Source organism: Marmota monax, unplaced genomic scaffold, assembly GCF_021218885.2.
Source record: "Marmota monax isolate L192 unplaced genomic scaffold, Marmota_monax_Labrador192_F-V1.1 WCK01_AAM20220418_F8-fsc00121, whole genome shotgun sequence".
NCBI lineage: Eukaryota > Metazoa > Chordata > Mammalia > Rodentia > Sciuridae > Marmota > Marmota monax.
In genome coordinates this window covers 1127152-1154176 of record NW_026693351.1, presented here as the reverse complement: position 1 = coordinate 1154176, position 27025 = coordinate 1127152, and the positions used below count along the sequence as shown (strand labels likewise).

Sequence of the window (27025 nt, the reverse complement as noted above, 5' to 3'; positions counted from 1 at the left end):
GGCTGAGGGTCAGCCCTCTGCTCTCTTGCAGGTGGAGGGACCTACCTTCTAATTATAGCCTCATCACAGTGACAAGAAACCACGTTGTCCGCTGTGGGGTGTGTGCCATCTTGCCCCTTTCCCCGGGAAGTTTGGATGACTTTGGGGACTGAAAGGGTGTAGCGTGGATTTGACATTGGTAATGAGTCAGTGGGGTGGGGCTGTGGAAGGCGAGTTGGGCCCAAGCCCCAGGTCATTTTATAAAAGGTTTGGGGCAGCTTCCATTATAGGAGTGGGTTTTGTCAACAAAGGGCCCTTTTATACAGATTTCCTGAGCCAACCGATCGGCAGGGCTTTGGAAGCCTGTCTCCTGTGTGGTGAGCTTATCCCTTTGCCCCGTATGACATTTCACTCTAAGAACTTTCCTGCCAAGAAGAACCGCCCTAGGGATGTGGACCCTCAGGGTCCTCCAGACCTTCTGTGCTGGGCAGACCCTCTGGTTCTCCTGTATCATCACCTGTATCTGTCTGCTGATATTCAGGCTTCAGGCAGGGCAGGAGGACACCTCTGCCCAGTGGTGCTGGACCAACTGCAGTGGATGCTTCTGTGGTCCTTCAAAGGGGAGGGGATGCCCCAGGCGGGGGAGACTGTGCAGAGGAGTCCAGGACTCACCTCCTAAGCTGTCAGGACCCGGGGTTCTTGGCCCTGTCTTCCTGCTACACTAGTGAGGGGTGTCCCTAGCAGTTTGCTAATGTGAGGACCCTACAGGTATTTGTTGGAATGTTTCAGTTTCTTTTTCCTTTTCTGAGAAGGACTGATAGCTGGGGACGTAGTGCAGGGGTATCATCCTTGCCTAGCATGCTCAAGGCCCTGGGTTCAGTCCTCAGCACTGGGAAAAGAAAGATCTCAAAAAGAACCGAAAGCTTCCAGGTTAGCCTTTTGCTGACGTCACCTGGTCTTGCACCCCCCTGCCCAAGTGGGAGTGAGGGGCTGGATGGTAGCCGGGTGTTGGGTGGACACCAGGCTGCAGGTGTGAACCTGGCTCGGTGCCTTGTGCCACGTGCTGTGGGCGGGCAGAGGCTTCCTTAGAATTTCCTTTTTACAACTCTGTTTTGCCCAAGCTGCTGCGGGTGGAGAGGGCTGGTGCCCAGGTGAGCTGGGGAGAGGCCACGTGCTCTTTGACTTTCCTAGATTCTAAAAGTGCACGTGGCCATTTTAAAGGCTCTGAGAAGTCCTGCACTCAAGAGGCTGTTTCATGTTGACCCTGCGTTTCTAAAGCTCAGCGTGGAGAATCTGCCTCAAAGTGAGATGCAGTTACTTCTTGGAGCGTTCAGGTGCTTTTTCCATACGAGGCCTGTACGTGGGCTCATGTGCCTGTTAGGCCGGCTTCAGTGTCTCTTGAATTGGAGCAGCCGGTTGACTTGTTTGCATTCATTCACTCATGGTGCACATGCCTCGCAGAAGCAGCTGAGGTGGCTGTCCCTCCCCTTCCGGTGTGTTCTCACTGTTGCCTGGTACCAGGCGCTGGGCTTCTGCTCCTGGAGGCCTGTGTCTAGTTCTTCAGGGGCTTTTCCTTGAACCTCCTTGCTGTGGGTTAAGTGTGCCCTCCCCCCCCACCTCCCCCAAACAACAACAAAAAACCACCTCATATATTGGAAACTTAATCCCCCAAATCATATGCTAAGGGTATTAGGAGGTGCAGCCTTTGGGAGGTGAGATCTTGAGGGTGGGGCTTCATGGTGGCATTAGGGGCTTTATAGGAAGAGGAGGAGACCCGTTGTAGTTTGCTCCTTACTACATGATGTTGCCCACCATGTCGTGATGCTAGACGGAGGCCCATACCAGAGCCCGTGCTCTGCTCTCAGACTTCCCAGTGTCTACATTCCCTAGCCACCTCTACAACCACGAGCCCAATAAACCTCTATTTTACTTTTAAAAAATCACCTGTTTCAGGTATTCACCTATAGCAACAGAAAATGAAGTAAGACGCTTCCTCCTGCCCTGTGGCCAAGGGCTCCTCGTGGCCAGTCCCACACTCTCTGCAGGCATCTCAGTCTGAGACCACTGGGCTTCTCCCACATGCCCTGGGCTCACATCCTTGGCCCAGTCCTGCATGCTACTAGGGAAGGGGCAGGAGGGCCTCAGGACAACTCGTACCTTGTCCCTGCACCCTGGGCACACAGCTTCCCTTTGCTGCATGGCCCATGGCTGATTTGGTGGTAGCTTCATCCTGCCAATCAAACCAGAGGAGCCAATTACAGGAGCAGAGCCCAGAAAGTTATGGGAGTGGGAGGTGGGTGGAAAGGTTCGGTGGACACAGGCACAAAGGAGGGAACCCAGGCTAGCCTTGTTCTCTGGACTGACTGCTCTGTGCTCAGGTAGGGACTGGAAATGTCTTTTGAGGCTGCTGGTCCCACAAGGAGGGGAGGGGCTGTGCTAGCACTTTTCCCCCTCACTTGTCCTTCAGAGACGACTTGGAGCTGACATCTGTCCATCACGGCCCATTTGCTCCTGTCCACTAAACAGGGTTCAGGGAGACGGGAGATCCTGCAGGCAGGAAGGGTCTGCTTGGCCTAGCCACGTTGTTCTGCACTGAATTCAGGTACAGGGTGAGCGGGTAGTGCATTAGGTGGCTTGGGGGCTGCTGTTTCTCTGTGATTTTTGAAGTTCCTGGCTTGATTTCCTCTTGGCCTGAGCTTCATGCTGGCCTGAGGAGACAAGGGGTAAGATGGGAGCGAGGGAACTCACTTCCATCTGGAGAGAGGATTTGGAATTTGGAATCCAGACAGCATTTGTCACAGTGATAACGTCTGTTTTGCAAACAAAAGTCCCTCTGTGGACAAGGTCTCAGGGACGTCTGGGTCTCTTGCCCGGCTCCTTGCTCGCGTGGCTTGGGATCATGTTTCCTTGCATGGCGAGGGGCAGGGTTCAGGGGTTCACGCTGGCAGGCGGGGCTGGGCTGAGTTCCTCCTGCTGTTCCTCCGGCTGCCCCTGCGTGACCTCCAAGACTTGGTCCAGCTGTGGCGCCTCAGTGTGGACACATCAGTCTCCCCGGGAAATGTGGCTGCACGTCACTTCCGCCCCCCGCCCCCTGCAGTGTGAGGAGCAGCCAGCCTGCCCTCACAGGCTGACCCAGTGGGAGACAGGGGGCTTGTGCCCCAGGACCCCTGTCCCCAACTTCTCACCTAGGGGTGGGAGTTCTGGGAGCATCTTTTCCTGCTGGGCTGGGAAGGATTCAGGGGGAACCTGGGATGGGGGCTCTGGAACCATCTTCAGAGGAGAGGAAAAGATGGCGGCCAGGGATTGCACTCAGAAACAGGAGGGAAAGGGCCTCTCCCTCTAGTCTTGGGTCCTGTGTTCACCGGAAGCTGGGTGCTGAAGGCCATGGGGGAGGGACAGCAGCTCCATGCTCACACTGGCCCAGTGACACCCTGGCTCTGCCTTTCAAGGTCTCCTGTGCCTTGATTTCTGCATCTGTAAAATGGGGACAGAATAATGCAGAGTTTCAGGGCCATTATTGGGTCACCGAGATAATGAGATATGACAGAAGAGGCATCCATGTGAACCGAAGGCACCCTCATGGTATTATTATGAATGGATTCTAAAGAGATCCAACAAAATTCCTGGGGCTGGGTCCAGAAACTTCACAGGGGGGAAACTGGCTCCATCAGGCCCATTCCCAGGTGCCCTGACTGCAGGTGGGTTTTGCATCGACCTGTCCATGAGAAGGTAGTCTTGGAGGAAAAGAAGCCAGGAGAGAAAGAACTTGGCCTTAACAGTCGGACCAAAGCCAGGTGCAGTGGCGCATGCCTGTAATGCCAGTGGCTCGGGAGGCTGAGGCAGGAGGATTGCAAGTTCAAGGCCAGCCTCAGCAACTTAGCAAGGCCCTAAGCAGCTCAGTGAGACCCCTTCTCAAAGTAAAAAATTAAAAAAAGGGCTAGGGAGGTGGCTCAGTGATAATGAGCCTCTGGATTAATACCTGGTACGTGTCCCCCCACCCCACCCCCCAAAAAAACAATGAAAAAGATGAAGACTTTTTGGAAGTCTTTCGGAAGACTGTACACTTTAGGGGTTTTTCAAGGCATTACATGCAAACATGCAGCAGGCCTAATGGGGGGCCTGCTGCTTCCTCTTTTCCTTTTCCCTTGCCTCTCCCTGGGGCAGGGGCCCAGAGTCCATCCTGGAAGAAGCTGCTCTCCTGGCCTGCGGTAGCTAGCCTGGGTTGCTTTAGGGCTGACATTTTCCCAAGGGCCAGAGCTTGTGTCCCTGGGGAGGTGATCTTAGCTGACCCAGGGCACTGATGGCTTCTCCAAGGTCAAAGCAGAGTGAGCGGCCAGGTCCTTGGGTGCACGGAGCAGGGTGCAGGGCACAGCTGCCATCGGGTGCCTGGGGGGTGAGCACGTTCAGCGGGGATGTTTTTATACATCCTCGACCTCTGGGGAGCCAACCCCCCTTCCCCGTCGGTGAGAGGGTCAAACAATTACGGGTCTCCTCGTTTTCAGGCCAATTGGGAAATTAAATCGTGTCTCCATCAGAGCGCTATTAGTAATTTTTCAAGAAAGAGGTAATTGAAAAGTAACTTTTTAATACACTCACCAAATTGGCATGGGGACATGAGAATGGCTGGGGCTTCCCCCCCCCGTCCCTCCCTTCGTCCATGCTCCCTGGGCCCAGCCCCCACCACCTCACCTGTCACCCTCTCATCAGTGGAGGCTGCATGGGTGCTGGCCCCACCTCCTGGCCCCCGGTGCAGCCAGCCAGCTATGGTGGACCTTGGCCCGTTCGTCACCCAGGAAAGGGGGACTTGAGTATTGCAAGGTGTGAGGGACCTAGGATCTGGGGCCTGCTGGGCTGGTGTTCGTCACGTTACCTGGGGTTCAACTAGTGATCCCGGTGCCACTGCTGCCTGCATCCCTGCTGTCCTGGTCGGTGCTGCTGCTGCTCCTCAGGGGTCAGTCCCTGTCATCCTGACCCTCCCTGAACCTTGATTCCACCTCAAGTTCTTCTGCCCACACTTGTTTGGACTTCTGACTGCAATCATGTATCTGGCATATTTTTGAAAGCTGTGGCGTTTCTCGCGGTGGAGTGACAATACCACCATAGACGCTCATGCTCAGGGGAGCACCACGAAGATGAAATAATAGCCCTTGGTCACCTGGACTTACAGTGTGATCTGTGGGTGGCAGTTGCTGCCAAGGAACTGGGAAGTAGGCAACCCAGGGACTCTGCCCACCGTAGGGAGGGTAGGCTGGGACGGTGGGTGGATCTGTCAGCTCCTCTTTCTCTGCTGCCCCCGGCTGAATGAGCCCATGCCTTGCTTAGGGCCCCAGAGCTCCTGTGTCCCTGCTCTGAGGACCACAGGGCCTGGGTCTGCCTCCTGCCAGGAGAGGCCTCCCACATACTCCCTGAGCCCTGCCCAACTGCTTGGAGTGGGAGAGGGCCAGCCATGAGGGCCTTGGTCTCTGGAAAGGTGGACTGGGCACATTTGACAGACAGGTGAAGTGCCTGAGGGCTGAGCGGGTGACCCGTTCTTTTAGTGATTCATTCATTCAGCCAGGAAATTTGAGGGTTTTTTTCCCAGGAGATATTCCTCGGCCTTCTCCTTGGAGAGCTGTACCAAGACTTCTCCATTTGGAAATGACCCAACAGCAGGAAGCAGCTCCCTGCTCTCCACAAGTCCGCTGCTTGCCTCTAGAATCTTGTCTTACCCCCCTCCCCCGCCCCACCACGGTGCTGAGGATTGAACCCAAGGAGGGCCTTGTGCATGCTAAGCATGCATTCCACCCCTGAGCTGCACCCTGGTCCCCTACAAATCCTCTCTGAGTTTGGAGCCTCCCAGGAAGAACTCAGTTGCAGTCTGGCTCGGGCACGCACAGCCAGCGTTGATGGAGTAGATGGGCAGAATCAGAGACAGGAGTGAAAGAAAATCAGGGAGGTGCTGGGCCTTTGGATGTTCACGCAGCATCAGAGGCTTCCTCTACAAAGTGGCAAAAGTAAGCGGGACACTCACTCTTTGGGGAGCCCACAGCCCCGCTGGACATCCATCCTGCAGACCCATTCTGCTGCAGGAAGATTCTAGGGTGACCGGAGCTTGGGGATACCCCATGAACCTCAGGTCCCTGAGCATCTGGCCTCTTCTCTTGGAAGTTGTCCCTGTTCAAAGACCCCCTGCAGGCCCTGAGACCTGGCCAGTCCTCCCAGCTGCTGGGGGGCGGGGGTCATCCCCACTCACTGTGGGGTGCTGAGGGTTCGCTAGCACTAGGTTCTTCTGCAGAGGCAAGAATTGTCGAAGTCAAGCTCAGGACATGGCCACGTGTGGCTCCTGTGTGTCTGTATGTGCCACCATGCTCACATGCTTACTGCTGTGCGACAGTGTGTACGTCGGTGTGGCTGCAGCCAACCACAAGCAGCTGTGAATGGAGGGTGTGTCTGTGTCTCTGCGCGTGGGTGCATGTGCCTGGATTTCTGATTGTGTGTGTGTTGGTGAGTGTGGGTCTCTGCCTTTTGGGGAGAATGTGTCTCGTTGTGCAAGGATTTTAAGTGTGTGAGAGTGTGTGGAGGTTCGAGTGCACTGTGTGCGTGTGTGGATGTGTGTATGCTCCTGGAATTGGGCGACCTTGTGGCCCTGCCTGAGGATCCCTGACCCTCACTTCCAGGTTCCCAGCCCTCTGCCTCCTCCAATCCCTCCCTGGTGATGGGCTCCCATTGCTCCTGCCCTTCCCGCTCCCCCACTCCTCTCCAGGCCTTGCCTGGTGTCCCCTCCTGCTGGAAAGCTCTTTCTGCTCCTGTCTCCTCCCCCTCTACCACCCCTTTGGGGGCCTCCCAGCTCCCTCTGGGCACAGCTCCAGCATCAATGAGAGTTTCCTGTCCATCTTCCCAGCAGGAAGAGGACCACACTGAGGGTGGGGAGTAGCCTTGTCTGTGTGTCCTGGCTCTGTGCCTGGTGTGGAGGTCAGAGCACTTGGGAGCCGTCCCCGTAGGACTGAGTGGTGTCAGGGCAGGCGCTCTGCATTTGGGATTTGGGTGCTGCTGCTGGAGGACGGCCACACTGTGCCTGTTTCTCTATGGGCAGGTGACTGAGGTGGGAATGACCCAAGACAGGACCTGGTGAGAATTTGGCTCGGTCCTCTCCTGCGTTCTGATCTTGGGCAAATCGTGTGAACTTCAATTTGCTCATTTTTTTTTTTTTTTTTAGAGAGAGAGAATTTTTTTTTTTAATATTTATTTTTTAGTTTTCGGCGGACACAACATCTTTGTCTGTATGTGGTGCTGATGATCGAACCCGGGCCGCACGCATGCCAGGCGAGCGTGCTGCCGCTTGAGCCACATCCCCAGCCCAATTTGCTCATCTTGAAATCAGGGCTGATAGCCCATAGAGTGTCACATGGATCAGCCTAAAGGTCCCCCAGCACTCTAGGAGCCTGGTGGGCATCTAAGGACGGTCATTGTCGCTGGGACTCAGTCCTCAGTGCTGACTCCTCTGCAGCCCGCCACACCTGGCTACACCTTAGTCTCCCACCTGCTGAGTCTGAGTTAACTCTTTCTCAAGCCCGTGCCCTGCTCGTGACAGCCGATTTCCCCCAGCTTGCTTGGGCCCAGACCACCAGGGCCCACGTGCAGCTCTGTGGAGACGCTCTGCAAGGTCTAGTCCTCTTCATGCGCACTCGGGGGAGACGGCAGGCTGGCGCAGAGGTCAGGCGTGGAAGGCAGGGTGGACCTCAGGCGGTGGGCTATCCGTTGCCATTCAGCAGACTTTGAGTGGGTGTCTCCTGCTGGACTCGAGGACTTGTACAGTGGCTGGGGAGGATGGCTGTTGTCTAGGATTCTTCTTCCCACTAGAGTCCTGTCATCCTAAGGGGTCAACCCAGGGCCTTTCCTTTCTCAGATTTGCCATCTTCCCTGAGGACAGGATCATGCTATTGGAAGCCACATGCTCTGGAAGGGCAGCATGACTCGGTGTGGGTCAGAGAGCTGCTCTGGCAGGGAGGCCCTGGTCTTGGAGCCTCAGGGGTCCAGAGCTGACTTGGGGGCCTTCTGCCCACCCCAGTGTGAGGCTGCCTGATCAGATCTCATGCCAGAGGGGGCCGTGACCAGCAGCACTCAGCTGCTCAGTCAAGAGTTCAGTCCCTGCTTCCTTCCAGAAGCGTCCCTCGGGCTTGCTTAAGAGGGGTAGATGCTGGCCTCTGGGTGGGTGGCATTGCCCTGCTGCCTTTCCTCCCCGTCCCCTCCTGAGGAAGGCTTCCACAGCAGAAGCCCATGTGACTTGCAGACAGCACTCACGTGTTTTCTGGCCCTTGTGTTTTACAGCTGTGTCCCGATGGCTTCTCTGCTCCCAGGCCACCCCTGTTTCTACCATCGAATGCTCTGTGGGTGTCCACTCCCTGACTTAGACTTCCTCTTGCCCACGGGCACAAATGGGGGTGGGTTGACCTCCATGCCAGGGCAGCTGATTGGTAGGGGCTATCGAGGCTCTGAATGAGAAGGGCCCCAAGAATTGCTGGGGGAGACGTGCTGTGGCTGATTAACAGGGTCTGCATGGCCCAGGAGGGGGTTGGTTGGCCCCATTGGTCCCACTCCAACCTGAGGACAGGATGCTGTTCAATTTTTACAAGGACGTCCGAGGAGATCTCCCTTGCCCTGGCCACTCGCATTCTTCTACAGCTCATTACTGGTCTCGTTTTTTTTTTTTTTTTTGGTCTCCATTTAACACAGCCTCTGAGGGTAGAAGGGACAAGGGTACCGAGCTTAGCCATTTTACTACCCACAGGCCTGGCTCAGGGGCTCAGCACCCAGGGAACACTCTGTCAATGGCAAAGCGATGTTTTACTGGAAACTGTGAGTTCTGCAACCCGAGGAGCACCCAGGGTGGCCGATTTCAAGCTGAGTTGCAGGAAGGAGCTGTGCGGAGCCAGAGTCCCCGAGGCTTCCCAACTCTGTGTCCTCCACACTTGGCACCGGCTGGGCTGAGTTGGGGGGACTTAATGTCGTCTGCCGTGAACAAATGTCTGAGAGAGTATTTTAAAATAATTACAAGCAAACGAGTGGCGCTTAGGGCACTCGCCTGGAAAGTTCAGGAAAGTCTAAATGAAGATGAAAAGAAGCCCTTGCCATGTCGTGATTCCACGGCAGGGACTGGGGCAGACTCATTTCCTCCCGGGGCCCCTCCTCCAGGATGCCACCGCCCCGAGAAGACGGTGTTGCGCTGGCATCCTGGGTTTTTCCTTGATGTTTTAACAGAAGCTCTCTCCCTGGTTTTATAGAAATGTCTGTAAACGTTATTTTCAGTGACGGATATCCCGTCATTTGCATAGGCTGCGATGACTTCCCCGGCCTCCTATTGGCCCTTGGAGGTGTTTCCGCTCTTTTGCCATTATGTGTCACCCTGCGACAAACAGCTCTGTAGGTGACCACGTTTGAGGTCTCTCTGAGGGGTAGATCGCTCCAAGTGGAACAAGTGGGTCAGGAGCATCATTAAGGCCTGAACAAAGTTTGTCGAGGCACTTTGGGGGCCAGAGGCTGCTTGTGCAAGGGTAGACTTCAGAGCCCTATTGCGTCAGGACCCTGGTGTGCCCAACGGAGGTGACATTCTGAGGCTCTGCGATCCTGGAGGAGACAAGAGAGGCTCTGCCTCTTGATCACAGAAAAATCCCGCCATTATGTGCACCATCCCGTCATGCCCTGGGGACAGCTGTGGCAGCTCCGCCGGGTGCTGCATCTGGAAGGGAAGCCGCTGGGGTTCCTTGCAGAGGCTGCTCAGTCTGACGAGCTGCCAGGCTTCTGGGTGCTGTGCCAGCTTCTGGGTGCTGTGCCAGCCTCTCACTGCTGTCCGTGCCAGGCCCGGCATTGGTGGGTGCTAAAGAGAGGTGACAAATGCTACCCACCTGCTGTTCATCCGGGATGAGCCACCTGCGCCTGGGCATAGCACAGCTTGGCATCTGCCTTCAGGTTGCTTCCTGGTGGCTGTGGGGACAGCGGCTGGGTCAGCAGAGCTGAATGCGGGGGGCTCCTAAAGGCCGTGACACAGGTGGCCCCTCCTTGGGGTTTCCAGGGGGACAGGAGACCAACCCGCCCCACCAAGGACATAGAAAAGGAGAGATGAGCTGATGTGGGAGGACCATTAGGAGCTCACTGGGGACAGTCTCCTGACCAGAGGGACCCACCTACCCACCTTCCTTCCTTCTTGGCTTTGTCTCTCCCTCCCTCTCACCACCACCACCTGTCACCTGCAAGCATCCTAATTCTGAGGTGAGGAGTTGCTTCCCCGCAACAACCTGATGAATTAGAAGGACCTCGTTAGCACCCCTGTTGTCTGTGGGTCCTAATCCAGAGCCTGCCTGTGCTGACTCCTCAGCCCCCGGGGGAAAGATCTGAGGCTTTGTGACAAATCTGGCAGCTGCTGGGTACCTTGGGGGTGGGGTAAAGACCATGCCTCTGCCTTGGTTCACTTTTTAGGGGGTGGTGCTGGGGATGGAACCCAGGATGTTCCAATGCAAGCACACACTTGACCACCGATCTGCACCCCCACCCAACTCTCTCTCTCTCTCTCTCTCTCTCTCTCTCTCTCTCTCTCTCTCTCTCTCTTTTTCTTTCTCTATCTCTTTTGTAAACAACTGCTTTATTGAATGTAATGCACCTGCCGTCAAATTTACCCTTTGAAAGTATACAGTTTGGCAGTTTTTAGAATATGCACAATTTTGTGTAACCACCATCTAATTTTAGAAAAGTGTCATCATCCCCAAGAGAAACCTTTAGTCAAACCAAACCTGGACCGGCTACTCCCCCTCCTAAGATGATACCTCTCTGTGTGTGTATATCTATGTAAACATGGCCCAACGGGTCAAAATGGATAACCCTTAGCAGGGGGGCTACACTACTCTGTTTTAAAACTCACCAAACTCAAAATGAACCCATCCCTGACTCTTTTGAGAGTGTGGCACAGGGGGCCCTCATCCTCTCATGAAAAGAGGGCAATGCTGCCTGCTTCCCACAGGGCCTGGCTTTTCCTTAGCCACAGTCCTCTCCACTCCCTATTGCCTCAGGCCTGGCCTGTTGCCCCGAGTGACTGTGGGTATGGGAATTGGTAATCTTTGCCCTAGATTTTTACTTTCTCCCCATGGTACTTTCAACATTAATGATGCTTTCAACATTATCAACTGTTTTCTGACCGATGCCCCAGGCCCTATTCAGCTCTGTGGGATCCCGTCTGATTCATGCCAGGGTTAAAAGTTGTGTTCCCGAGGGTGGATCTCTGTGGGGGGTTGAGGAACCTCCCCTTACAACTCCATCCTTGAAAACGGGACCTCGCCATCCTACGTGCTTCCCGGCCTGCCACCTCCCCTCCTGTGACAGCGCCTGCACTCCACGCTAATTTAAGCTTTGTGTCGACATGAACCTGCTCAGCATTTCAAACCGTTTAACCTGCTGTGATTGAAGCTGTGGCAATTAAATTTTAATTGAGATGCACACTGCTTAAGCAGACACAAGACAGCTACAGCTATTGCTAATTAATTTTCTTCCGAAATGACAACATTTAATAATTATGCTCCGTGACGCTCGTGTTATTTATGTAGCCTTAGCTCTCCGGTGCCGTTTGGCGGTGTCCATCCGGAGGTAGCAGGTGATGGTCCCGTGCACAGTTGTGCTCTGCTGGTGGGCGACACGCTACTCAAGGCACTTGGAGGAGAGGCTCATTCCCACGTGGCTCTCCGCCTGGATTTTGCCGCCAGAGTAGGTATGAGTCCTGGTGGGTTTAGCCAGGGAATGGACTTCCTAGCTAAGAAATCTGCAGGAGAGCACAGTGATGGAGAGCCTGAGACCTAGAACATTCTATGGACTCGCCCTTTAAGTGTGAAGCTGGGCGGGCTGCCTCGGCTTTTTCATGTGTAAGATGGAAGGAGCAGACCCTCCCTCGGAACAAGGTGAGGCTGAGCAGACCAAGCACTCAGTGTTGGCACATGCTGTATGGCAGAGGCACACCAGGCCAGGGAACGGTGGCCCGGACCCTTTCTCTGAGTTCTGTGCTGCTGGAACTCCTTCAAGGTGCTTTGTTCAGGCAGGTACGATTTCTTTCCCTGACTCAGCCTGCCCAGGGGCTAGGACTGTCCCCTTAGCGAGGCAGGGCCCCAGCAAGCCCTCTGAGATGGGGACTGAGCTAATTGCTCTTTTCCCAGGCACAGCAGGCCCTGCACCCTGGCCACGCCCACCAGGTGTGCAAGCAGGTGAGGGATGGGAGCCAGGAGGCTGCGGCATTGAGCCTACTGGACTGGAGGTCTCAGCCCATGTCACACATTTGTCTTCCCGCCATGGAAAATGTCATTTCCCCTTCCAGCTGGGGACCCGAGGCTCAGAGAGGGGGCTACACAGTGTCTAAGAGGCACCATCAGCTTTGGGTCCTGCTCTGTTCTACTCTGACCTGGCTCCTGGCTTTCGAGGTAGGCCTGGGGGCTGAGCTGGGTGGAGATGTCCTGACAGGTGGTCTCCCCAGGGGCCCCTGAACGATGAGTGTGTGTGAGGGAGGGTCTAGCTGGTTGGGGATTGCCTCTGGGTCAGCTTTGGGCGGTGTGAGGCAGGGGACAGGACCTGCCCAGGGGCTCTGAGCCAGGGCCTTCCCACTTGCAACCCTCTCCTCTTGCAGCTGTGACCTTGTTGGCAGAGAAACCCTATCCTGCCACTGTCCCAGCAGTGAGCAAGGGAGTGGCCACTGCTGGTGGTCAGTGCTACCAGTGGGGGGTTTGTGTGGGTGTGAGCATGTGCTACTGTGCATGAGTGTGCGTGTGCAAGCAAGCATGAAACTACACATGAGTGTGTAATTAGGTGCAGATGAGTGTATGCCCTTACAGGCGGCTGGTTTACCTTCATCTCTCAGAGTCAGGGTTGAGCTGGGCTCAGGGCCAGGAGACCCTGTGGATCTGCAGATGCTCACCTGGCGCAGCCTGGGGGACAGCGGGAATGGGGAGCAGTGGCAGGTACTGGAGATGCAACTTGGGGGTCTTGGCAGACATTTCCTCTGTGGGATGCCTTGTTGGGGGGGACCATGGTGAGTGGTAGGGGACATCTGCTGCCCAAGTCTGGCCACTGAGCCTGTGCCTCTGGGGTATAGATGTGAGGCGTCCAAGCCCAGGAAGGATCGTGGAGCCCATCATGGACAGGGTGGGGAGGACAGAGACTCTGGGGTGCAGGGGGAGTGAACAGGCCGCTTCCACTGGGTGGGGCCTGAGCTTGGCGTGTTGTGGGGGACACTCACTGTCTGTCACAGCTTGGCTGCCAGGGCGCAGGCTTGATGCTGTTTGGAGGAGGGAAAGTGGCTACGCATTTACTCACTGTAAACAGAGCTGCTGCCACCCCATTGCTGGGCTCCCCTCGAGTGGCCTCGCATCCTCCTGGGTTGCAGGCGTCAGAGCCTGGGGCTGGCTGGTGCTGCTCCAGACCCTCCTCCCTGTGCTGAGAGATGCTGTCTTCTTTAGCAGCCCGTGGGCTTCTTGCCCTGCTCTGTCATAGCTCAGAATGTGCTCATCCCTTTGCAGTGGCCCTCCTCTTCTGTGACTCAAGGTCCCCCCCCGTCAGTCCTGACTTGGTTCTGGTGACTCGTGCTGTCACCCACACAGCCAAAGAAAATAATCAGGGAGCAGAGTGGGTTACCTGCCAGGTTCCCAGGACTGAGCTGAGCCCTGGTCCCTGTGAGATGTGTGTGAATACAGGGACAGGTGCTCTGCTAGGTTCTGGAGCTTCTGGGGACAGGCAGGTGTCTCAGGATGTGTGTGCCTGTGTCCACAGGGTATACAGCAGGCTGGGGGTGTGTCCAAGTGGTTGAGGCACAGAGGCCTTCCTCATGGCTCCCTGAGATGCCAGAGGACCTGGGGCCCCTCACACAGGGACCAAGGGCCTCTGGTTGTTTGTCCTGCTCTCGGGAGTTATAACAGGGAAGCCACCGACTTGACTTGGAAATGCAGAAGCTTTTCCTGGTTTTGCTAGCGGAAGTGCTGGGTTGAAGTAGAGATGTGTCACTCTGGGTGTCACAGTGTATTTGGGCACTTAGGCCACCAGCTCGAGCAAGGGACAGAATGAGGGATACTTCAGGGCAAATTGAAAAGTGGAGAATTTGGGTTCCAGGGCCCCGAGTCTTGGAGCCTGGCTGCCAGGGCAGCATCAGGCATAGGGAGGAGCGTGAACTTGCCCGCATCACACGACCGCACCTTCCTGTGAAAAAGAAAAGCCAGGGAGGGTAATATGCACAGGGCATATGGAGCCGTGCTGAGTCCTTGGGTGCAAGGGCTCTTGGGAAGCATTAGCAGATGGACAGACAGATGGACATCCCTTCACCCTGTGGACTGAGCAATGTGTCGTCAGAACACTGAAGCTCAGGAAGGTGGAGTACTTTTCTCCAAGTCTTGGAAGGCCAGCTGATGTCCCTGCCACCTAAGAATCCTCCTGCATAGAGCTGTGAGCACAGGGCAGGGCGGGGCAGTGGGACCTGTACCTAGTTCCTGGCTTCGGGGACCCTTTATGGCAGCCTTAGAGCTGCAGGTGTTGAGCACAGTGGTGACTGGGAGGGACAGGCACCACGGAGTCCCTGTGGAGAAGGAACGGGGGTGCACCAGGAGATCAGAGCTATTGCTCAGAGGATGGGGACCTGGAAAGTCTTCCACCCTCCCTGCCCAGAGAGGGTGCTTCAGTAATAATAATGCCTGACGTTTGCCGAAGACTTTCTGCGCTAGGGGAAACTGAGGCACAGAGACATTACCTAGGCTACCCAAGGGCACACAGCATACCAGAGAAAGGAAGTGCTGAGGTTAGACTCTCAGGTGGCCTGACCCTTAAGCCTTGCTCCTCGACACTGTGCCTGTCCTGTCTCCAGGCCAGGACTGGCTGCTCTGGGCTCTGTTCTCCTTTCCATGCCCAGGGGAGCGAGGTCCAAGCTGCCTAGGCTGAGGAACAGAGAGACATGAATGCGTGTGTGTGCGTGCGTGCATGCGTGTTTTGAGTGTGCATGTCTGTGTGTGTGTGTCATGGTGTTGTGTTTAGGTAAACAGGGAAAGAAAACAACCCCCGCACCCTCGGTGCCTGGCAGACATCACTCATGGGGCTGGGATGTGGATTCGGCCCAACAGGTTCTTCTGAGGGTGTAAATACCTCTGGGCTTCTCAGTTCTCAGGCCTCTGTCACTCAGGTCTTGCTTAGCAGTCACAGCTGAAAAGGGAAGGCTGGAGTGAGCACGGCACACACGTGTGCACGTGCATGCACACGCGCACACACACACACACACACACACATGCTTGCATGCAGACGAGGCAGGCATGCTGAACCCATGGAGGATGGGCTAAGGTCTCAGGGCTGGGTCCTTGGAGCAGACCTGCCTCCCTTCTTGCTTCCCTGTGAGCAGGTGACCTTCTCTATCAGGGGCCCGGCTCTCTGACCCAGTCCTGGGTGAAAGGATGAAGGAAGGACGGGAGACAGAGAGGTAGGGGGGGCTCAGCACCACTCAGGGCAGATCCTGATGGTTTCCCAGCAGAGTGGGGGGTGACTGTCATTCACTCCCCTCCCCCTGAAGAAGCCGAGATGCCAGCAGACCCTGTAGGGTGGGATCTGAGGGGATGACTGGGGGCGGGGGAGTGCCCTTCTCCCAGACGGATGGTATCACTGTCAACCACAGACAGCAAACAACAGCTTGCAGAAGCTAAGCCTTCTACCGAAGTCCCCCCGGTTGCTAAGTGGCAGAGACTGACTGCCCCCTCTGTCTGAGCCTGACTGAGCTGTCCTCTCCCCTCCTAGCAGGAGGATGCTCTGCTCTTGACGCAGGCATCCCATTGCCCTCACTGAGGTCATTCTCAGGAGCACCACTAGCACATGCTCATAGCTGTGACCTTGTCTGCAGAGAAACCCCATCCTGTCACTGTCCTAGCAGTGAGCAAGGAGGAGCAGGACTCTAGTACCCAGGAATAGCTGCCCCCACCCTTCCTTCAAGGGGCAGGATGGTGACAGTGCAGCTTGCTGAGGGGACTGCCTTCCAGGGCACCCTCACAGCCAGCACCTCCTCCAGGGTTTAGAAACTGCAAGGCCAGAAGCTTGGCCCAGTGAGTTAGGGATTGGGGGGGTCCCAGAGGGCATCTGTGATAAGCCATTGTTTCACAAAGTGCCGGGGCCTTTGCACCATGACACCAAGCCCTGCCATGGAAGGTCTGTGACAGATGTATTCCCTCTGCTCAAAGCCCTTTATTGGCTCCCAGGGCCACAGGGCTTCCTGTTCCAGCCCAGGCTCCTGGCTGGGTACAGGCTGTCTCCGTGTCCCAGGCGCTGGCTGGGCCCTGCCCACGCTGCTCTTCTGCTTTCTGGCTGCGTAGGTCCCCTGTTACTGGCCGGTCGCAGCACCCCTTTTCACCTTCAGGCCTTGTCAGACTGTTTGCCAGGCTCACGCTGCATGCACCCTGGGATCAGGGGTCCCGGCCCCCAGCTTCTCTCCACATGACACTGGATACGGGCCGTGTCTCATGCTACTCCTCAGTATGTCATGATTGCTCCCAGGGCAGGCCTTAGGGTCTCTTCTCATCCTCGGGCCTGTCCTCTTTGACAAGTGCTGGCCACATGAGCTCTTTGAAAACGGGGGGGGGGGGGACAGTAAGAGCCAGAAGGAGCACCAGCAGCCGGGCTCTGGTGGACATACTCTCTCTGGGTTCTTCAGCCACTGGTTCTGAGTTGGTAGGGTTGGGGGCTCCCCCAGTCTAAATGACACCCATGGTGGCTTGTTGCAGAGACCCTGGGTTTCCATGATGTGCAGCTTCAAACCCTAAAGCTCCATGTCCCCTGGCTGCCCGGCCAGCTAACCCTCCGTTCCAGCACAGAGCCCAGAGCGCAGGGGGGCTTCTGCCTGCAGACACGCGCCCTTAGACCTCTGGCTCTCCGGTCTCCATCAAAGCCTGCCCACGCCCTTCAGCAGGCTCATGTTGTGCTTTGAGCAGCGTCTCGGTGTCACAGGGCTAGCGGAGACCCCATCCCACCTCCATTCACGGACACCACAACTGTCAGATATTGTGACACCCACTGCTGTCCCGGAGACTGGGGTGGACTGACCCTCTGCCCCCGTGTGCCCGAGTCCTGGGCCACTTCATTGTGTGAGCTCATGTTATGGTTTAGATATTAGGTGTCCCCCAAAGCTCATGGGTAAGGTTCAGAAGAGAAATGACTGGATTATGAGAGCCTTAACCCAGTCGGTCAACTTACCCCCAAGGGACGAGCTGAGTGGTGACTGGAGGCAGCTGGGCTGAGGCTGGAGGAGACGGGCTTGGGAGCATGGCTTTGGGTACATATTTGTATGTGGAGACTGGAGTCTCTCTCTCTCTCTTTCTCCCCCCTCCCTCCCTTCTTCCCTCCCTCTCTCTCCCTTCCTCCCTCCCTCCCTCCCTCTCCCCCTCCCTCTCTCTCTCCCTCCATCCATCCCTCCCTCCCTCCCTTTCCCCCCCCCTCCTTTCTGATCACCATGTGAGTCGCTTCCCTCTGCCACACTCTTCCTCCATGATGTTCTGCCTCACCTTGAGCCCCCCCGAGGAAGGGAGCTGGCCTTCTGTATACTAAGACCTCTAAAACTATGAGCCCCTAAATAAACATTTCCTCCTCTGCAATTGTTCTGGTCAGGTCTTTACACAGCAGGGGACAAAGCTGACTGACACAGCTCATGCCATGCCATCCGCTCCATGATGGCACTTGCCATGAACTTTCTTTGCCTTTGTGTGATCATTGGGAGGATAAGCGAGAGGAGTTGAGAGGATCCCTGCTTCCTGACCAGCACTGAGGACCATCCATAAATGGAAGGAACACTGGACACAGCTTCTGATATGATGGGCATTCATGGCTCCCCAAAGGGAAGAGGCTGGGGCTGTGGAGGTGATCCAGGCACTTGAAGGCGCATCTTCCTCCTGCTGAGGTCAGAGCCCTGGGATTAGCAGCCCTCCTGCCCCCTTCTGATCCCCTGGGAGCCCTGCACCCCTGGGAACTTGCCCAGGATCATCACCTTCCGAAGCTTCTCCACCCCTTCCCTTTGTGGTTGGAAGTAAGGCTAGATGCGTCATTTCTCCTACTCTATGTCCACAACACTTTAATGGTAAAACCAGAATGACCTTTGTATTAAAGAGTGTTACAAAAAACCCAGCGTCACCTAAAATCCCTGCATCCTAATGAATACAAGATCCGTTTTTTCTATATATCATCTCTCTTGTACATATTGTTTATTTTCCTAGCACTGGTGATAGTATGTATTTATTTATTTTTTATACTTACCACACGAGCTCTAAGTCTTTGTAGCGACGACCTTCAGTTGCTACAATATTGTCCCACTATGTTGCCGTGATGGCAATACATTAAAGACCATCTCCCTCCCGTTAACCACTTAGGTTGTCGCCTGGGTCTTGCGAGGGTCGCTGGCCCTGCAATGAGCATCTTACATGTTCCTTGTTATCTGTGACAGCGTCAGCCAGGCAGCCTGGGGATCCAGCAGATGTTGTGGCAGGTGGTGGACTCCAACAGTCTTTGGGGAGCTGTTGGGCTCTCTGGTTTGTTTTAAAACCAAAAAATCACTGAGCAGGTCTGCTTTGGTCTAAGTGCCTTCAGTGAGGTGTTGTACTAGATGTGGTTGTGACTTGATTGGTGACAATACTGAAATATAGAATTATTAGTTGTTTTTCATGGAACGATACAAAATGAGGAGAAGTTGGGTCACTTGTCGGCTTTTGATCCGGGACTTCACTGTGCTGCTCTTTTATAGCATATACAGTGAGTCTCCATCCCTGGAGGTATGTAAGTGGTGACTGGATGACCAAGTGTCCAGAATACCTTGGATTGGGGCTTCTCAACTTCAGCACCATAGACATTCTGGCTGGATAATGTTATCCTCTGTTGTGGGGAGCTGTCCTGGTTGTTGTTAGATGGTTGGCAGCGACATGGCCCCGTCCCACAGTCTGACAGTAGCATAATTTGGAGACTGTCAAGAATGTCTCCAGACATTGCTAACTATCCCCTGGGGGACAATTGGCCTCTGAGAGCTGTTGCTAAAGGAGATCCTTGGGTAGTGTAAGAGGTTGACTGCTAGATCCTTTGTGACAGACAGGGCTTCACGGGGCTCCCATGCCTGGTGGGCTCCCTTGTCCGACTGTGTCCCCATCTGTGGGTGATTGATTGGAAAGATTTGGCATGGAGCCATCATGCGAGCACTGGTACATCCAGGCACAGGGAAAGGCCCCAAGCTCCTGTCCTAGGAGTGCGAAGCCTTGGCATTGTCAGCTGTGTCCCGGGAGGGGAGCCTGGCTGCTGGTGATGACAGTAGGTGGCAACCCTGTAACCAAGGAGCCTCTGAGTCTCTTGTCCCCTCTCTGGCTTCTTGCTAGTTTGGAGGACTCTCCTGGAACAAGAAAGTCCCATGTGGCACCCTGGCCCCTCTTGTAGTCTGGGGACATCCTTGTGCATCTTTGTGGGATGGTCCGTGTCAGGGAGCCCAGAGTGGAGCCCACCACTGCCACCCCGACTCACAAGCCCGAGGTGGGGGGCTGGCCAGGAGGCTGACCCTCGGGGCTCTGTACAGATGGGCTGTAAAAGACACTCTCATTTCCTCTCCGGAAGCCTTCAAAAGACCCAGCAAACAAAAGGGACTTGATTGAGTGTGGCTGGAGAGTCTCTTGCAAAGGAGAGAAGAAAGAACCACGCAGTCACTGCGTGGCCCTTCGCTTTGCATATGGTGCCATGCCAAGAAAGCCCGAGTGCAGGAACAGCCAGCGAGACCCGCTGCCCTCATCAGGAGGGTGTGGACGGCAGCAAAAGCCCAGGACAGGCATCAGCAAAGGGGACATCTTGCTCCTGTCCCTCCCGCCTCTCTGTACCAGGTCCCCTCTACTAGACAATTGGTCTTTTGATACAGAAACCACTGGAGTCTGATTTTATTCCAGGGCAGTTTGCATTTTGATAGACTCTTTTTTTTTTTTTTAAACTAACAAGCTTCAAAGAAGTGATTCTCTAATGGTAGAATTTCAGGTGGGGAGATGTTGATTTTGCTTGTAGCCCATGAGGTCTGTCCCGCACCTTCTACGTAAGGTAGTCACAAACTAGCTAGGCTGCAGCAAAACTGTCACCAGCTTCCTGCCGTGTGGCACCCACTAATGGACATAGCTGGAGGAGTGGAGACTGGGAGTTCAGGAGACGGCTGACCTCAGAACACTGGGATCACGCTGATGCTCTCACTCATTGTCCATTTATTAGGCACCGACTGGATACCAGGCGGCCTGACAGGGGCTGGGACTGAGAGTCAAAGACAAGCTGAACCACCCAGGGATGGAGTGACAGAGTTGGAAACTCAGAGTGTTAACAGGGGCCCATGAGGGAGCACCATGCCCTGTCAGGATTAAGAGGTGACGTCAGTTTAAAGGAGTTAGGGGACAAGGTATGTGGTGGGTGGGTTGGGAGTGGGACTTGAAGCCTGACAGGCAGTGTCTGGGGGATGCAGGCTCCTAGGAAGGGAGAGGTCTGAGTGGTGGGTGCTGCTTCCTGCTGACCCTTGAAGTCACCTTCCCTCTGTCGTGGTCCCCTGGGCTCCAGCAGTCCCTTCTCGCCTGCCCTGTTCTCCCTTTGGTGGTGCTGGTCTATCTCTTCCTCCAGGAAGCTTCCCTGCACCACCCCCAGCCCCAGGCTGGCAGAGGCCCCATAGTCCCCCCAGGCAACCTCTGTTGGGAGGCTTATTCCGGGTTGGCATGGTCTGTCCCCACTCGGGGCTGGGAGCTTGGGATGGCAGTACTGTTATAGTCACTTCTGGAGCCAAGTGTGGATCCCCAGGAGGGACACGTGGGCCCTCTGGAAACCTGTGCCACCTGAAAGAAGAGTCTTGGGCTCACCTGAGTCACGGAGTGGTCAGGACTTTCTGGCCTCTCTAGGTCGCTGCTGCAGTTGACCCACAGGCTGGGGTGGCTCCAGGTCTCTGGGCTAAGGTCCCATATATCCAACTTGGGCTGTGATGTGTGGCCCCAGGAGACAGGGGATGCGTGTGAGGCATGTGGCCTCCTGGGAATGCCAGAGGAAGGTTGGGACCTGGGAGAGGCCTGGGCTGGGCAGGGCCGGGCCTCCCTGGGGACAGCTTAGCAGGCTGGCTGGCACTTTTCCTCTACTTCACGCACGGCGATCCCAGCCTGTTGGCTTCATTACGAGAAAGAGGTGGCGATCCCCTTGCCAAGAGAGTGTGGCCGTTGGTTGCTGGCAGAGTGTGAGGAAAGTCAGGGGCTGGGCCTGGCAGAGGCGGCACCCATCGGAGGCTCCCACAGAAGAGTTGGGTGCAGGCCTTGGCCAGGAGGTGTGCACAGGCTGTGACCTGGCATGTCAGAGCAAGAGCTGGACCCGGAGATGCCAGGGCCACACACCAACCTGAGTCTCCCTGGAGCTGGAGGGGCAGAAGAGCCGCGCTGCATCTGCGACCAGCACTCCCCACCCCTGCCTAGCACCACCTGTGGGGGAAGGGTGACCTCAGACCTTCGAGAGGGTTGGTGCCCCTAGACAGTTGGTGCTTTATGCAGATGATGCCCAAATTCCAGTTTCCGTCCAATCATGGCAGGCACATGCTCCTTGGTGGTCCAGCCTGCCTGTCTCACGGATGGGGCAGGAGCTGAGGAATGGGGGAGCACTTCCCCAGAGTTGCACAGCCAGTCAGGCCAAGGGAGGGATGTGGTTGACAGTTGGCTGTGGCATAAACTAGATCAGGGGGCCCTGTGACAAGCCCTGAGCTGCCTGGGCGGGGGGGCTGACGGAGATGACCACTGGGGACCTTTCTGCATGCCAGACTGAGGGTCAGAGGGAGAGACTGGGGGTTTGGGCTTAGTGGCGGCTCCTTTCCAAGTGGATCTTAGGAGGGGAAGGTCATGAATCCCACCCTGCTTCTCCCTGCCTCAAACCCCCAATCCTGACCCTGGGTTCTAGGAGGCATTTTGTAGGCGAGTAGGGAAGGGTCCTCTTGGGTGTAGCCAGGGCAGAACTGCCGCAGCCAGCCAGAGACCCAGGTGGCTGAGGGTTTTTTTAGGAAAACCTTTGTGATGGGTGTCACTCTGGTGAGAGTGAGATTTGCCTTGGGTCTGCACCCACCCCTCTCCCATAGAACCATGAATGACTCAAGTCCCCCTATTCCTCAAGAGGTTGTGACTTGAGTTCCGATCCTCAGGGCATAGCTGCAGAGACCCCAGTACACCATTCCCTGTGGCAGTTCCACCAGGAGAAGAGAGTCCCTTTGAGGCCAGCCTGGTGCTGGCCTTTGGTTGCTGGCAGAGGCCCAGGAAAGCAGAGGACTGAGCCTGGCTCAAAAAGTCTCTTGCTTTTTGAGTGATAGGCGCTTACCTTTTATCCATCTTGAAAATCAGGACATGTCCAAGGGCACAGCGGATACTCAGCAGGTACGTGGCCTTCGGTGCTAAGCATGGTGCACAGCCAACCTTTGCTCTCAAGAAGTTTAGACTCTAAGGGGAGATGCATTCTTAGGCCAGCCCCAGTTTCCCCAAGTCCTTCTTCACCTACAGGGCGAAGCATTGACGACCACACGTCCTGCAGCAGACATGACCAGTGGCTTAGTCCACCTTCCCAGCCTAAGAGGTAGTCTGCCGCTCTCCAGCCCAGCAGCATTCCAGATGGAGGGAACACAGGGACCAGAGTCACCAACAGCATGACTTAGAGGGGACCAGGATCAGCTTAGGATGAGTGGGGCAGTGAGCCAGGGGGGCTGGCCCGGCTCCTGATTGAGCATGATGCTACGGTGGGGACTCAGATCTCCTCCCCCGGGCCCCTTGCTACCTTTCTGATCCCTCTTTCCCCTTTTCAGAGACTACTCTGGGGTTTTTCTCTATCTATTGGTCCTTGGTCCTTGGCCCTGGATTCAGGGGGTCTTGATGCCCGAGCCCTATGCTGACCTGTTTCTGGCACTGTGTCCTTCCTGCAGGGGGCCTCCTCCCCTGCCGCAGCCTCCCCTGGGCAGCCTATTTTTGCTCCTCAGGGCAGAGGCCAGGCTTGTTTTTCCTCCGGGCTCAGGATCTGCACCTCACAAATGCACAAGGCAGCTGTTAAAATATTTGGGTCTGGCAGGCAGGCCATGCAGTGGGCCCCTTGTTCTCCTGCAGACGATGACCTCAGAGCATGGTCCAACCCTCTGCTCATGGGGAGTGCAGGGGGAGACCCTTGTTCCCTGGGCTTTAGGGCTCTCCGGGGAGGAAGGGGAAGGACAAAAAGCTGCTACCCTGAGACTGTCAGTCAGACCCCACAGCACTGGCACAGGCAGGTGGGGGAGGGTATGATGGGGCTTGCATGTCCAGTCTCGGATAGAGCCTCCTGTTGGTGGGGTCTTGCTTTCCCTGAAGATAGTGGGCCCTGAGGACAATGGGCAGCTGCTCAGTCTGCAGCTATAACGCCAAGGAGGTGTAGTTTATGCTCACTTTACAGATGAGGAAACCGAGGCTTAAAAAAGGTTGAAAAGTTGATTATTTTCTATGTGGTTGTCCTTTCTCTGGAATCTGCTGTCCTCCCTGTAAAGGGGCCAGTTGCTGCTCTGGGCTGCCTCTGGTGATGGTGATGGTGGTGTCAAAGTTTCTGTTGCAGCAGGAGGAGTTTGGCTGGCTCCGTCCAGGACTCTGGGTCGGAGGCCTGGAGGCCCGGTTCTGGGGTTTTAAAGCGTGACGTTATTGGTGGGGTGGAGAGCGGGTGTGTTATGGGCAGAGAAGCGGGCAGTCCAAAAAGTGTCAAGAGGGAAGTAGGTCTTACCCACAGCTCCCTGAAGAAGAAAGCCCTCCCGATACCCATCTCCTCCTCCGATCTGCAGCTGCCGCAGGAGGGCCCCGCATTTCCCACTGGGCTTCCGCCCGGCCTGTTCCAGCCCAGCAAGTCAGTGAATTAGGGTTAATTATCTGTTTTCCTGAACACCAGCAAGCCCAGGGGCTGGGCAAATTAGGGAGCTTTTGTACTTGGAAAAATAAATTCAAGGAGCGATAAAGAAGCAGGTGCAGCCGTTGGGGGTGATTTCTGCACGGTGCCTGCCTCTGGCCACACTGTGAGCGCCAGGACTTTCCCTCTCCCCGGCTTGCAGGTCCCAGGGCACCAGCTTGAGCTGCAGGGATGGGTAGGCCAGGCAGCCGGGCTGTGCTGCAGAAGCGAGACCCAGGAGGCTCACCCTGAGCCTTCTTAGCGCGGGTTTCCTCCCAGCTCCCAGCCTGCCCTTCCGAGAGACCTGGATGATGCTTGACCCCCTACTGGGCTCTTACTGACCCTCCCTGTCAGTAGCCCTACCTTGTTGAGCCCCACGAATATAAACTCTTTGCCTCTGTGCTCCTCTTAGCATCGACTGCCTTAGTCATCCGTGAACTCTACGCGTGTCTGCTCCCCGGACAGCAGCCACCTTGAGCTCTCCCTTCTGACCCTCCATGATACTCACCCCACGGCAGGCATCTCTGTATCCAAAGAATTCAACCATGATGGAAAAAGTCAAGTAGAATCTAAGAAATCTGCACGGTGTCCTCAACACTGCTGCATCTTGGCTGTGTCACCTTGGGGGAGGCTCCTTACCCTCTCTGGGCCTCTAGTTGGGCAGTAGGCCATGTGTTGAGTCCTCATAGAGACAGAGGGTCTGCATTGCATAAGGAAGGGCTGCTGAGTCCTGGTGCCTCATACACCTACCTGTTGGAGGTTAGGTTTCCCCATAACCTTGCTAGAGAATACAGGCCCCTCACTATCCTTGGTGGTGGTGGGGTGGGGGTGCGGGCAGGCAGGGCAAAGTGGCAGAGCCTGGGGGTGAGAGGCTGTTCAGGACTCCACAGTCCTGTCTTTGCTCCTATATCTGACCAGTCCAGGGTCTCAAGCATTATTGGTGGGTGTGGGTTCTCCTGAGTTTGCTCTCTTCCCCAGGGACCCCGGGTGGAGGCTGGGAACCCCTGCCAGGGAGGGTGGAAGGGAGCCTGGCCCTGGCAACAGCCCCCCGGTGCCCTGTTCCCCTTGCAGTGTTGGGTTGCAGGAGAGAGGAGCTGGGGCAAGTGTCCCCTGACCCTGCACCACTCTGTGGATGGAGATGAGTCTCCTTGTCCTTAGTTCTATAGGCCCCAGGCCTCCAGCCCCTTGGGGGGCTGCTCTTGAGCCTCCCGGAGTGTTAAATATGCTGTATCTGCCCTGCATTTGGGAATCTGCTGTTCCTTCCAGAACATTCACATGTTCTTTGTTATTTGATCTTAAGAATAATCCAGGCACGGTGGTAATCCCTGGGACTTGGGAGGCAGAGGCGGGAGGGTCACAATTTGGAAGCCAACCTCAGCAACTGAGGAAGTCTCAAAGTTGAAATAAAAAAATAAAGGGGGGGGTGGGCATGTGGCTTGGTGAGAACAGTCACCTCACAGAGAGGCCCAGGGTTCCATCCCATCCCTGTGCTGGAAAAAGAAGAAGAAGAAAAAAAAAGTCTGTGAGCAAGAGAGGGTGGGTGTTTATTAGCTCTAGCATACTTATGTGTATGTTTTTGTACAGGTATGTGTACAAAATACACAAAATACACACGTACAGGTTTTTGTATAGGTACAGTGTATGCACATTTCGAGTCTTTGTAGTGTGTCTGTATTTGTACATATGACCTCATGCATGTGGTATGTGGGTGTGTATGTGTGTGCGTGTGTGGTCTGTGGGTGTGCATACGGACAGCTGTGTATGTGCTTGCATGTACCCAGAGTATTCATTCATTCCGTACACATGCGTGCTGCTGCGTAAGCACGAGAGCCCGAGGGTGTGCGTGTGCCCGTGCTTGCTCATGAGTATGAGTTGTGGGCACACGTGCCGCCCGGTTGAGGTCAAGGAGTGGCCTGCCGTGGCCGCGATCCATGAGAGGCGAGGCTCCATCTCTTCCTGGAGACGGCTGTGCCCTCTAATTCCTACAAGTCACTTGCTGGAGGAGTTCAAAGCAACCAGGTGGCGGAGGGTGACTGGGAGTTTAGATTTCAGGGCGATTCACTCATTCTGATCTGATTATTAATCTCTTCTTCAAGCTGTTCTTGGAGCTCAGTTTTTAACCCATTCTGTGCCGTGGTCCCCTTAGCAGACTGGTGTACTTATGATTGCAGAATAATGCTATCATTGCTGAGAATAAAAGATCTAGGAATGAAAGAAACCCAGTATGTTGACTGCCACGACTAAAATGTCAGAAGTGCCATATTTGTGACATAGCAACACACATGCTTCTTTGCTGACACATCAAATTTGAGGTTGGCAGTTGGCATCTAATGACGCTCAGTGATAGGTGACATTCCATGGCATGGTGTGCACTCTGCTGTGGCCTGTGCTGGTGATAGCCCAGACACAGTGGCCTATTGCCCATGTTCAAATCCAAAGGAGACACCAACTTCCAGTTCCAAGACAGCTCAGATAAAAATGTATGTTTCCCCACTTAGGTTGTGTGGAACTGATAAATGATTTGGAAGCTGGTTTTGTGCATCAGAAACATTCGTAGAGCTTTTTAAAAAATGTGGGTGTTTTTTCCCCATCCTCCATCCAGGCCTGTGGATGAGAATCTCCAGGGGAAGGCCTGGGAACACATCCTGCTGTGGCCCCAGAAGGCGGGTGACCTGGTGACATGGACGTGGTCACTTTCTTTTTTTTTTTAAAGAGAGAGTGAGAGACAGAGAGAGAGAGAGAGATTTTTTTTTAATATTTATTTTTTAGTTCTCGGCGGACACAACATCTTTGTTTGTATGTGGTGCTGAGGATGGAACCCGGGCCGCACGCATGCCAGGCGAGCGCGCTACCGCTTGAGCCGCATCCCCAGCCCCCACTTTCTTTTCCTGGGTGTCAGGCGGGTGTGACCTCTGGAGGTAAAGGGAGACTGTGGCCTCTCCTCCCCGCTAGGGACTGCTGTGCTCCCAGGCCTCCCCTGCGAGAGCTTTAGAGGAGGCCGTGGGAACTACCCCAGGACAGACCTCGAGGCGCACAGCTTTGGATCCAGAACCAGAACTAGAGCGCGTCCCTTCCTCACTACCCCAGAGGGGACCTGGGGACCAGGTGAGGCCTATGACTGGGGCTGCCG

At 55.4% G+C, this 27025-nt stretch overlaps 1 protein-coding gene across 2 annotated transcripts in view; it reads left to right on the top strand.

The window, feature by feature from the left end:
• Nucleotides 1–27025, top strand: part of Gli2 (GLI family zinc finger 2) — a 231100-nt gene that overhangs the window by 26660 nt on the left and 177415 nt on the right. The window lies entirely within an intron of this gene.